This window comes from Anser brachyrhynchus (genome assembly GCF_964034855.1).
Source record: "Anser brachyrhynchus genome assembly, chromosome: 4".
In the NCBI taxonomy this organism is placed as follows: Eukaryota; Metazoa; Chordata; class Aves; order Anseriformes; family Anatidae; genus Anser; species Anser brachyrhynchus.
The window spans coordinates 60,201,152-60,214,724 of NC_137698.1; positions in this window are offsets into that span (position 1 = coordinate 60,201,152).

The following is a 13,573-nucleotide window of genomic DNA, read 5'->3' on the forward strand; positions in this document are numbered from 1 at the left end:
AGCTCAGGATCTTCCCTTTCAACCCAAGAAGACCAGCTCTCTGTAGTTATCCACGAGTACTGTGACATTGAGGTAAATTATGTAAAATTATCTAGAGTTATAACAACAATGACAAAAGGGTCTTCTGCAATCCCTCTCATCTGAAGTAAGTCATAAATTCTCCCCAGGGGCAGGTGAAGGAGAATACTTACTGAGCCCTCTCTTATTTGTAAGAGCTTGGGAGGTAAGAAAGCCTCTCCTATCCTGAGAAGAGACAGGCTCTGATATCCCAGTCCTGGGGCTCCCCAGAGCCTACTCTTGGAAATGAGAGTAGGCCTTGGAAATGACGCGTGGTTGTGAGGCACGAGTAGCACCCAAGGGCGTGCAGATCTTTTGGCAAAACGTGGAGTGTTATAAGCAGAGTCTTTGAATTGCTCTGAGCAACGAAAAATGGGGATGGAAGCGGCTCTTCCTGCATGGAGAGGCCACAATGGGGGGCAACAGCTCCTGCAGCTTCTTTCTACAAAGCTAGTTTCAGTCAGAATTACCTGTATTACACAAACAACTCAGCAAGAGAGACTGGGAAGAGTTTTGCTTCAATCCATAGGGATGTGTTTGGGGGCTTTCCTTCCCTTATTTGGTAAAAACTCATAATTATTTTCACCAAGATACCAAAACGCAGCGTAGAGTTACAAACCATTTTGTGTAGGAGGCCAGAAAGGACCCTGACTACAAGTATTCTCCTCGTGAGGAGTATTCAGCTCCAGTGTGAGGCAGTTTCTTAGCAAGACAAACTACTTCTCTCCCTGAGTTTGCTCTCTAGTGTCAACAAATCAAATCTGAGTTCTCTCAGTTTAAATATATTTTCAGAAAAATCTACTATTGGACACATCCTATTACACAAGTGTTTGAAAATCAAAATGAATATGAAAGGTTCCTTTTTTTGTGCGTGTATTTCTTCTGTCCGAAATCTTTCACATGCAGATGTTGATGGTTTGTCAAGCACAGAAGAAACATCTCAGTTTCAGCAGATGCAAGGAAATAGAATATCTAAGGAAATGGCAAAAAGTAGGAGTATATGAAAGATCTTTTCAATAATGTGTAAGGTTATGGAAAACAAGGATATTCACAAACCTTCTAAAACTGAATACAAAACAATGAGATTGTATTTACTTTAACAAAAGAGCTTTCTTTTGTCTCTTTGTATTTAACCCCAAATTATTTGCACTGTCTCCCATGGCAACAAATTCAATCCTTTGAAAATATATTTGCCTTTTGCTGGTAATATCTATTACAGTAAAACATATGACACTTATTGTCAAGAACTGTGCAGGAGGCATAGAGGGAAATTCAAGAAAAGCATAAAGAGCTCTTATACCACGTGTTCAGCATACCAAGCTACTTAACTTCTTGTCTTTGGTTTTGTTCTTCAGGTCGGAAGACTTTTGAAGTATTGCCAAGATAACATACTCCTTCTGCATGGACTAGAGATTGCTCAGTGGTGGCCTCTCCGCCCATGTAAAGGTGGAACTGGAAGCAGACCTCGCACCTCTGGGGAGCTCTGCCTTGTCCTGCGTGGCTGCCTACTGAGAAAGACCATGCAGGTAGTGATTACCAGCAGGTCCTTCAGTGCCTTTCAAGAAACAGCATGAAAGAACGACTTCAGGTGATGCAAGCTCGGTTTGGTTTACTTTTAAGCAGGTGGCTAGGTAAGATAAGAGAAACACTAAGAGCACTACATTCAGTTGGTGTGGTTGTGGCACTTCTGGGCACTAGGAGGAATAGATGGGCAGGGAGGGTCGGTCTTCTGACAGGGTTAGGTGGTGGAGGCAAAGTACTGCACAAACACAGCCTTTCTGGGCGGGTAGATGTCATAAGTAAGGTCACTTCTCCGTGCAGGGGTTTATTGGGCTGGGGATCACTGCACAGTTATCACTTCATTGGAGATGTGCTACTGTGCTTCACAGGCTATAAATTTGTTGTCCTTGCCAGAAGCTTTAGTGGTGTATAGGGCTTATGTGGGAAGGTTTTAGTAGCAGGGAGTTTCAGGGGTGCCCTGTGAGCAGAGCCCAGCACCTGCCCCAGAGCCAGCTCCAGCTGCTCCAAAAGGGACCTGCTGCTGGTGTTTTTAGTTTGCTTTTAGTTCTCATTGGTCTAGCCTGTTATTAATAGGCAGTAAATTATATTACTGTCCTTACACTGAGCGTGTTTCACCTGTGACAGTGATTGGTGAGCCCTTTTCCATTTTATTTTCTCCCCCTCTTCCTTTGAGAAGGGGGAGTGAGAGAGTGGTATGGTGGAGGTTTCACCCTCACAAAGCAGTGAAGCAGAAGTCCTCCCTTTTGCTTCTGACTCTCTTTGGTATGAAAAGGTTATTTCAAAGATCTTTCATCGCCCAGTCCACCTAGCCTCGATTCCTCTGTTGACACCTGAGATTTATGATAAGTGACGTGAGATCATGAGTAGCCCGGGGGGAAGTGCCCTGTCCCGGCACAGAGAGGTTTCCAAGCAGGAAGACGAGCTGCTGCACTGAGCCTTCCCGGTTCCTCTCCGCGATGCAGCCCCCAGCCGGAGATGGGCCGAGCAACGACAGGCCTGTACCTCTGCAGGGAGGGGTGCTGCCGGCTGGGGAGGGAGCAGAGCACAGTGGGCTTCCCTGAGTGTTCGTCTGCTTAAACTCTTGACAAAGTGCATCGTTACGGGAGGCCGAGCAGTGACTTGCCTCCCCTGGGTACATTCGGTTTTCTGGAGTCTCAGGGTGCAGCCTTAGCCCATCCTATTACTCCTTAGGTAGCTTAAAGAACCCTGAACCTTAACCATCTGATAGCGAGGCAATGCATTTAAATATCCCCAGGAGAGCAGTGCAATACACAATGGGTTCAGTGGAAATGCCTGTGGAGCTCAGCCATCTCGTATTTCCAACTAAAACTTGCATCTTATCCCATTGTGTGGTTGAGGATAATGGAAATTTGAGACAGTGTTTCCAGGTAGTTTCTGTTCACATACTGTTAGGCAGTCCTCAGAGGGCTTTTTACCCTGAAGCCAGCACACTCTATGCCCTCAGAACTACCAGAAAAATATACTTTAAAATCCCATGAAATTTAGTAAACATTAGAGAGTTTTTTCCCATGTGATTTTCCTGACTACCAGTCCAGTCTATGCTTCCTAAGAGCACCTATTTATCTCCTCCTGACTATTAAAGCTCCCCTATTTCTCTCTTTTCCCCTCTTCCCGCTGTTCTTTCACCCTCCAGTTAGTGTGGGCAGCTAAGCTGAAAGAACAAAAAAATGGAAGGAAGGGAAAAATAATGAAAGAAATCCATCAGGAATTTATCTCTGATGGAAATTTGAGGTATCTCTATGGTAAGAGGTAAGGAGGTGTTTCCAGAGGTCTTGCTGTCTTTGCCTGCCATGGGAATTACTTCCAGGTCAGCCAAGCAGAACTAAACAGTCTGAAATCGTTCCTGGGATTAAAACCCTCAAACCACCATGAGGTGGTGGCACTGAGATGGGGCTGACCTTGCCCCAGTCTCTGCCAGCCCCAGGTCTGGTCCCATTCCCAAACTCACTTGGAGCCACGCTGGCGTTTTTCAGCAAAACAAACCCCACAGGCGCTCCCTGCCCCTGCTCTGCTAATTTGATGAATAGGCTGGACTGAGCATCCTCCTCCTCACAGAGCAACCTCGCATCACCGGGACGGCGTGATGGCTGGTTTCCAAACCATGCAGCGTGGAGCACGGGGGCTTCAGAGACAGCTTACAGAATTATCCCGATAAGCAGTGACGAAGGAAGCAGGGCCATTAGTCACAAGGAGACCAGGGCTCTGACAGTGACAGCCGATGATGTACAGCAGCTGCATTTGGTTTGCAATCAGTTCAGGCTACACTTCAGACACTGAGGTATTTTTTGAGGGTTTTAGTTTTTTTTTTTTAGCATATCCAGAGAGTTATGTACATTGCTCCAGTTGTTGTGTACGCGCCAGGCTGAGAAAGTGTTCTCTTTCAAATCCCCAGTGGCCTGCTAAAGCCCCAAAACAAGCAGAGAGGATTAATTCCTCCCCAGATAAGATTCTTCTAAATCCTAACAGATAATTTGTTTGAAGTTTAATTTTAGTCTGTTATTACACACACAGGCCTTATCTTCATTCAGAGTCGTTAGCAAAATTAAACAAGGCTCTTCAAACAGGAAAGGGAAGCATAGCAAGAGCCCAAGCAAATGAGTGAAATCCAGAGCTAATGGCACTAACGGTAGGCTTTTGCACGGCCAGCAAGCCCAAGTCCTCAAGGAAGCTCCGATTTATTTTGTTCTCCCATTTTTGTTCCTTGTGGTAGGTGTACAGGCTGCCCGGTGTGGGAATGACCCCATGGGACTCAATCCTCCTCTGCTGTGATGCATATTTGACCACGTATGTCCTGCACCTCCTCCTAGTTAATGAGATTAATATGTGGTACAATGGAGTTGAAGTCTGTCCTAATTGCTTGCGTGGTGAATCTGGATCTCCACCAGAGGGCTGAGCTCTTCCCCTCTAGCCCGCGTGAGGTAGGAGCTTGAGGAGGAGGCCATCTCCTCATTACCGCTGTAAATGGGATTTGGGCCCTCAGTCCCAGTCAGAGAAGAGTGTCTGAGCACGTTAACACTGCAGTGTCACCCTGGTCAGGGCGATGTTTAAGTGAACGCCTAGACAGTGTTTATGCTGTTTGACCTCAGCCGGCACTGTTCTGACCAGAGCACAGCTGACCATGTTCGTACCTGATGTACCTTTTTTTAATAAATGCAAGAATCTCTGAAGATAATACTCCAGAAGTCTCCCTCCCTAACTGCAGTTATAAAATACCCGGATCCAGAAAAGTAAAAGAGGGACTAAGATTACCTGTGGTAATCTTGAACCAAGTTGGGAGAAGAGCAAAGCTCTCGCTATCTGCCTTTAGAGCAGTTTATTTCTTGCTGCCAAACCAGCATTGCTAGGACCACATGGGCTCCCTCTAGCGAGTACAGGATGAATTCTTCCGCACTAAAGCTGTGAAAGCCGTCTGGAGCTCATCCACTTCAGCATATGAAACTGGGGGTGATAAAGTAGGTGGAACATGGTATCTATAGGATTAAGCCTCAGGTCAGGGTGCTGAAGACCTAGGTTTCAATACCAATGTGATGCACCACTAGAAAATGTTTAATTCAGTCGTTTCCTTCTGATAATGGAGAACTGACTGTATAGTTTAATTTAGGACATCATGCAAAAAGGAACTGTAATAAGAAGATACCTTCATTCTCCCTGCCTTCTAAAGTGGGTAGGTCTGTGTAGAGGTAGATGGGACAGAGAACAATTTTTCTTCTAAGTTCAAGTGTTGCATAGTAGAAGGGCAGGAAGCAAGAGACACAAGTTGCTGTAAGGTACATTATGGTTAGATAACAAAAAGGAAATTCTTATCAGTCTGTGTGGCCAAGCACTGCATCACGTTGCTCAGGGAGGTTGTGGGATCTCTGTCCTTGGAGATATTCAGAACTTGACTGCACCAAGGCTTGGTGACAGGAGCTAGCTTTGACATTTGCCCTGCTTTGAGAAAGGTGTTGGAACAAATGACCTCCAGAGGTCCCTTCAGCCTCAAATTTTCCTATGATTTTATGATGGATACAAAAGTCCTTTTGACACATTAACTAACAAGTTTTTCATATTTCAAAGAGGAACAACATGTTTTAATTCACACACATATATATTCACAAATGATGAAATGGGCAGAGTGAGTTCTAGGCGCAGGACAAAAAGCACCGTGTAGGCTTTACACATTTACATGTAATTTCAAAGAGCAACCTCCTGCTCTGAGTCTCAGTGATGAATTTTGAGCTCTAAAAGTCTGGCTGTTCCTTAGAGGTTGGACCACTTCTTTGTCAATTGGCTCACAGTCTGAGCTGCATCAGTACAAATGAGGTTGAAAATAATTTGTCCAGAATGCCATTTTCAGTCTTTCTGCTTGCATTAATATGTAGCTTTTTAATGGATTTATTTATTTTCTGGTACAAATATGCTACCTCTATTACACTAGATAGTATTATGTTCCTCTAAGAGGTCACTAAAATTAGGCCAATTCTTAAGAAGTTATTAACAGCAGGTCCTATTTTCAAGTTATGTTTTCCATGATATTTTCCACGAATTCGTTTGGAGCTTTTTTATTTTACTTTACAAAATGATGCATTTTGATACCAAAACTATTTTTAAAATGCACATATTTAAGTTGCTGTGAAAATATCACAGCAGATAAAGCACTACATATATTGCTCCTCCTTAGCTTGCATAGTCATGCTAGTCTATTTGCTGTAAACAGTAACAGCATGTTGTACTCTCCCACTGGGAAGAGGAAAAAAGCATTTTCAACAGCAGCCTGAGTAGGTTCGTAAACAACATAACAGTCGGCAGAAAGACTAAAGTGACGCTTTCTTGCTGAACAAAGACCTCTAAAGACAGATAAGCAAGGTAAGGTACCTGAGTACCAATATGGCTAATGCAGATACGGGCTGAATTTGAATTCCTCTCCTATGGAAGTATGCATCCCCTGTGAGATGCAGAGCATGCCCGTTGTAGACTGAAAGCTGTTCTGTTTCAGACAAAACATCATAATTCACTCTCATTATGCTGGTAATTTAGATGTCCAAATCCAAGGTTCAAGTGACCAGGCAAAAACCTTTCTCTTCATCATCTTGCTTTAATATTGCCCCTAAACAGCTTGAAAGTGTGAAACTCTGTTCAGAGACAAGGAGACAAAAACCCAATGCCATGACTCTGATGAGCAGATGACAAGGTAGCAGGTAAGTTCCAGATATTTGGATTGCTGATGGTGTTTATATCAAGAGTAGTTTCTCTTTATCATGATTATTTTTTTATATCACTGAAACTTTGATTTTTGTTTTTTACTTCTCCACTGGGCAATATTTGTGGATTTTTTTCAGTATTTGGATACTCACACACATTCAGGAATAGAATTATGGTAAGTATTCTGTCTCACAGTTCAATTTCACATATTGTTTAAGGTCATAGCTCAGTGGACAAAGCGTTGTTAGTTTTGTGGTGAATTTTGCTAGCCATTATGGTGGTAGCATTGAACGGTCAACTGTTTTCCTGGAAAGCACACATTGGTAAGCCTCTATACCAGAAGAGCTCTAGGATCAATCAAACCTCCTTACGCTCTCCAAATAAACCATATTTGCAGACCTTTCAGTTTTATACGGTGACAGGCACAGCCAAATGAAAAACTTTGCTCCAAGCACTTCAGACATTTTTGGAGATGAGTTTGAAAGTTGCACCCTAATATGAGGTCACCTTTAACAACTTTATTTAGGGAAGAAAAATTCTCTCTGATCAAGACCGTGGTCCTGAAATCTATACTGGGATCTGATTTGTGTGGCTTGATTTCATGTGGGGTTTTAAGACTGTTGGTTCTCATTTCTTCACATGCTATTAATGTGTGTACCCTGTACCAAAAAGGCAGGAACAAGAAGAAACTAAAATACAGGAAAAAAGAACCAACACAATGAGAATAGGGAAAGTTAAAGTAGATTTATCAAAAAGAAAGGGAAAAAAGGAAAGGGAGGATGTAAACTAGAAGATGACCCAGTGGGTTAAGCAAGGGCAGGTAGAGGCATATTCTCAGGCTCTGAGTCCAACTGTCTGCAGTTAAATTTTCATGCTTTTATTTAGAGTTAAGGGAAGGAAGATGGGCTTGTCAGCATGTACGGGGTTATTATTTCAGTCACGGTGAGTATATTAGGTCTCAGCCCTAGTGAAATAGTATTATTTGCATTACTTGTGGGTTATCTCTACAGCTGTCAATTCTGATGTAATTATGCCACAGCATGTGAAAACTTTTATAATTTATATCCTAAAATGAAGGATTGAAACTGAGGCCTTTCTAATGTCAATGAAAGACATTCTATTTCACTTCAGCATGAAGTCAGGATTTCATCTCAAACGTGGAGCTTGTTCAATACTGAGAGCTCTGTGAACTTAGAGTGATGAGCCAAAGCCAAATCTTGGGAGCTCAGGAGGGTTCTGTTTTCCAAAAACTAATGTAAGTTGGCAGGAGTTTCTCCCATCCCTCCCTTCGTGGCAAGGCTGTACAGGGTCAGTATAAAATAAGCTGCTATGACTGCTGCTTCTTTTAAAGAAGAATTGCTCTGTGTGGTGCAGCAGGGGCAGGTTTCACAAAGGTTATTACAAAACAAGCACTTGCACACAGGACTTATGGTGAGGACGTTATCTCTAATCCAAGAATTTTCTCTTTTTTTCCTGACTTGGGGTGTGCAGTGCTTTACAGGCAAACACAAAGGCAAAACAGCCATGTGCTCTGAATAACTTGCATTCAAATTAGATTGACAACATAATGAGAGCTGAATAATGTTATATTTGGAAGTCGTTGATAGAAATCATCCCAGCTCATATCTTGAGAGGATAGTAGGATGAGTGGTTATCTATGGCCCTGCTGCTCCTTTCACAGTCATTTTCTTTTCTCATCTTGCCTGGCACTCTTCAAAAATAGACTCTTAAGATATGAAATTTATCTTTATTCTTCTAAAAAAATATCCTCCTAACTTTCTGGATGAACCCTTATAACGCTCCGATTATGCTTTAGAGTTGGTGTACTCAAATCCTCGCTGATTTCCAGGATGGGTCTTAAATCACACATTATATACCCCTATCCCTCACTATTCTGCTTTGGATTTACAGTTCCAGTTAAAGTTACATCTGTGAAGGAAGATGACATGAGCAAGCATCTTGCTGCTCCCTATCGTTTTAAAATACCAAATCAATTTAAGGGCTTAACTTATTGTTATAGTTTATATTGAACCTCCTGAATCAGTTCATTGAATTTTAGCTGTAGCTATATAAAATTCTATACAGTGAAATTATTTGGCCATACTGTGAATGGCTATGCCATGATCCATCAATGCCACTAACTGCCAGCAATAAAGAAATCCCCCTTTATTCTCCATTCATTTCAGAGAATTTCTAAAACTATTATTGAACACCAGGAGTATGTTTTACTAGGTTTTTAATTTTTTTTTCTTTTACAGAGCATATTGATGATATTTACCTGAAACGCACTTCACTATTGAGTGGCTTCAGTAGCTGTCAGAAAGAGACACTGGGAATACCCAAGGAAACACAGACTTGTAAGATTGGCTTTAGTAGTGAGCAAGATAATGGAAACATTTATAAGGGAGAAGATTACAATTCAGTTAGAGATGTGATTTAGTGTGGGGAAAGCTGCATAGTTCTGTTAAAAGAAGATCATGTATGACAAATGTATTAGGGTCATTTCATTGCACTGCTGAATTGATAAAGACAAAATCGTTGACATAATTCATCCAGATTTCAGGAAAGTATTTGTTACAGACTGTACAGCAGATCGATTTACAAGGTCAGAAAGCAGAGCATAGGAGACAACTCCTGAAATGGAATACAAATTGGTTTAGGCACAAGAAACAGATGGTGTCAGTAAAATGAAACAATTCAGGGCGCAGCGAGGTACGGATATGCCTGAACACGAATACTGAATACCACAAGATTCGGGTCCCAAATCATTTGTTGCGCTAGGAATGTGGACATGGGTAGGTCTTCATAGCTTTGGAATGACAAGAGTCGCAAACCCTTTGGGGTGATTGATTTGAAAACAACCACAAAAATGCAAATCATTGTGGAGAAATCCATGCAGTAAATGCACTTCTAAAGTCCTCTGCAGACAGCTGAAAAATGCCTAAAATTCACAGGTGATTAACCACTTCTACCTGCTTTTTAACACCATCTGTGCACCTTGTTAAATACCAAATTGAAACAGATACATTTTCCTGGTGTGTCAGAATCAGTGCAACCACTGAAGTTGAGAAAAAATGACATTGTGCCGTTAGTGAAATGCATAAATAGTGAAGAATTTGAGGGCACTCTGCACTCTCCATCATCAAAATGTCTAAGGAAGTGCCCTAACCAGGCTTTGACTTTTTTCTTACTGTGTGGATTTTTTCTCTTTATTTTAGGAACAGACTGAGAATGGTCTAGAACTGAGAACGACTGAGAGCAAGCACTGCAAGCTCATTGGGGGCCCCAATAACTGACAATATTCCTCCAAAGACTCATTCTTTGAGTATGAGTTGTCTGCTGTCATACTAAAACACAGAAAAAAACAAGCGGCTGCATTATTTAGTACACTTCTTTAGACAATAGTGCTATTGCTTCTTTTAAAGCAGAAAGGCTTAATGTCTTAAAGTTTGGATGGGAATTACGCTCCTCGTAGCATTTGAAGTTCCACCATGGGTCTCTCCCCATCTTCTAGCCCTACAGTTGTTTGACTGGTGTGGTCCCCTAGGCCTTACCACCACATGTGAAAGCACCAGTTAATTTTATTTATACCAGCCTTTAAATGTATGCATTTCCATAGAGCAAAATATTTCTAGTCAACAAGAATCTTGAGCTAAATCTTTTAAGTCCATGATGGAGAAAACATTTAGGGCCTGACCTGTTGAGCAGAGGCCTGTGTGTCTTCGGCTCCTTATCCATAGAGCTAACCACACCAAATTGCTAGTACAGACCCTCAAAGCCACCCCTTGTGCCCTACTGGCAGGTTTGGGGAACCTTACTTGCAAAAGAAGGCAGATATAAAACAGATGGCTAAAGAAAGTACCACAGATCTGCACAGCATATGCAAATTATTTCAAATCCATTTTCATTTATTTTGGTATGCTTGGCTTAAAATTATGATTCAGTAGCTGTGTCATAATTCGTATTTGTCCCTCCAAGCTGCCTCTGGAGGACAAGGCGATGGCCAGGGAGAGTACCCACTTCAGCCTGTGATTTCTGCCTGCCGCTGAATACAAGCCAGAGCCCCCAGCCCTGATCTTACATAGTACTGTGGGATTCTGCTTGGTACTAACTGCTTGGTGCCTTCGCCGTTTGTCAGAGTGAAAAAAATAAAAATACAGTCCACGTATGACCTCTCACTAGGACCAGGAGATTAAATTTTGAATTGATTCAGTAACCAAAAAGCATAAAGAAAAAGAATCTTTCTTGGTGAAAGAAAAGAGATCATTTAAAAAATAAACAGGAACCAAAAGTAAAAAGGTATGAAATTTAAAGGTAAAAGAAGCAGTAATAAATAAATTAAAGGTAAAGGACTACTTTCACTGAAATAATAATTTCCTCTCTGATAATTTAATAGGATCATAATCTCATTAGTAAAATATAAAAGCCAAATGAAGTTCTGGAACAACTTGGCACCTTTTACGTAATACCTACATCTTGTCCAGAATAGTTTGAGGGGAATTGGATGCTTAAAAAGAGGTTGTAAGCCCCCTGGTTCTACTAGGTGTAATAACAAGCTTTATAACATTGAGCAATTAGAAATCACACACAAAATGAAGCAGGTCTTAGTCTGGTGCTTTGATTCTGCATGACCAACACATGAAAGCAGTAGGAGAAAAGACAAGAGGCAGCATCCACTCCAATGGGTATCGTGACATGGGAATTACAGGGTTCATTTTCTTTCCACCTGATTCAAACCTGGAGCATAAAAGCAGACCCTTTAATTTCCTTTTGTTAAAGCTCTTGCATTTTTGTAACTAAATATTTATGTGAAGAGAAGGAGGTTATTTCCATACAGTTATGGTCTTATCTGGAATGTAGGAACCCAAGATTCAGCTCTTTGTTCCACTTAACATTTACCTGTTTTCACCAGCTGGAAAAGCTTCTAGGGAGATAAAAGAATGCTCAACAAACTTCCCTTAGAACAGACTGAAAGAGAATAAGCTCCAGAGGTCTGCAAAATTTGAACACAAAACATGCAAACTTCAGCTTAATGACTCTGTAGGGAACTATTGCACATCCAAAGACATGGTATAGGTTTTAAATGAAATTCCTCATGACTCCATAAAAATTGCATTCCAAAACCGATACATATTATTTTTTCCAGACATATTTTCAAATGGAAAATTATTTTGCTGTGATATTCTTAACAATTTCTGTTTCATTTTTATATTTATGTCCTCTATCATTGAGCCTTCTTTCTTTATTCCCTCCAAATTGACTAGGAAGGGCAGGCTGTCCACCTCCTTTGCTTACAGTCTGCTGAGTATTGACCACATATGGAAAGTGAGGGTCTTTGCACCAAAGAATCTGGTGTGGTCGCAGCGATAAATGTCTCTAAAATGGTCAGACAGCTTTCCAGGATTTGATATACTCTACCAGCTGAAAAATGAACTTACAAGTCTGAAAAGCCACTCATATGTCAGATCTGATGACAGCACTAGGTCACTCTTCAATTTCATAGTAAAAGACAGTAGCTTCAACTCCCTACCTGGATTTCTCAGTAAAATGAACTATTTCTTATATTTTTTAACACACTTAGGCAAACATAAAATGCAGTACACGTTTCCTCAGAACCCGTCGGTTGTGCCTATCTGAAGCACTTGACAAAATATTTTCTCTGATCTTATATTGCATTTCTAGTTCCATCAGTAGCAAGATATTTTAAGGGAAATAATAACAATGCAGAAGGAGGGCAGTGAGAGTCTTGACAGGAGGAGTTTGATGCCTCTGGGAAAACAGAATCCATTTACACTAAGTCTATACTCAATTATAAGGACAAGGCCTTGAAACAGGCTCTGAGATTTTATACTTTTTTCTTTACTTTTATATTCTAGTTCCTACTAAGTTTTCCTTATTCTTATGTCTAGGGAAGAAGGACCATGAATTCTGATGGCAAACATAAAATAACTTACTCATAATCCTTACACAGTTATTTGCTATCACTAGTATAACAATCAATTAGTTTATTAATCAATTAATTTAACATGTGCTCTGAATTTGGAGCATTCTTGGCTGAGTTGGATTCAAACTCTCCCCAGCATCTTCCAGATGCTCATCCACAGCCTGGTGGGTGGTGTTCCTGGGGGATTTCACTAAGTCCATGTCAGGCTGAGTACTGAGCAGTTCTGTGTGTTTACTGATAACGTCTAGGGGACAGTGACCTGCTCAAACACCTATGCCCACAATCCTACCCATTTTCTGAGCCTTTCAGACGTAGCTAGATAGGAAGCAGCCAAAGAGCTCTTTTTCAAGAAAACCTTGTGTACTACCCGAGGTCCAAGATTTCTTTGACAGAAGTGTGCCTAAGAGTTAGACACTGCAACATCACAGGACCTTGGAGAAATGAGCCTTTAAAACAAAACAAAAACTGTTCAAAGAACTTCCAGATGAAGTTATATATGGCTTATTACTCCTATAAAATCTACACAACAGAACACAGTTGAATTTGGATTCTAAATCACTCAGAAAAACTCAGAGTTAGCATTGTTCTCTTGCTTGTATGTGTTCAATGATTTTCAAAATCAGCTTGTTTTCCAACTTACCATCTCTCCTCTGTCCCACCATCTTCCAGCTTTTCCCTCATTTTTTTTTTTTCAGTGAGTACCCAATACCTGCACTCCTCCCTCTTGGCTGCTGCTTCGTGTCCCTTCTTTCCTTTGGTCAGATCTCACCGCCTAGCCCCTTCCTAAAGCCATCCTGCACACAGTCAGCTCCTGCCTCTTCCCCCAAATTCACTCATTCTCTCTCTAGA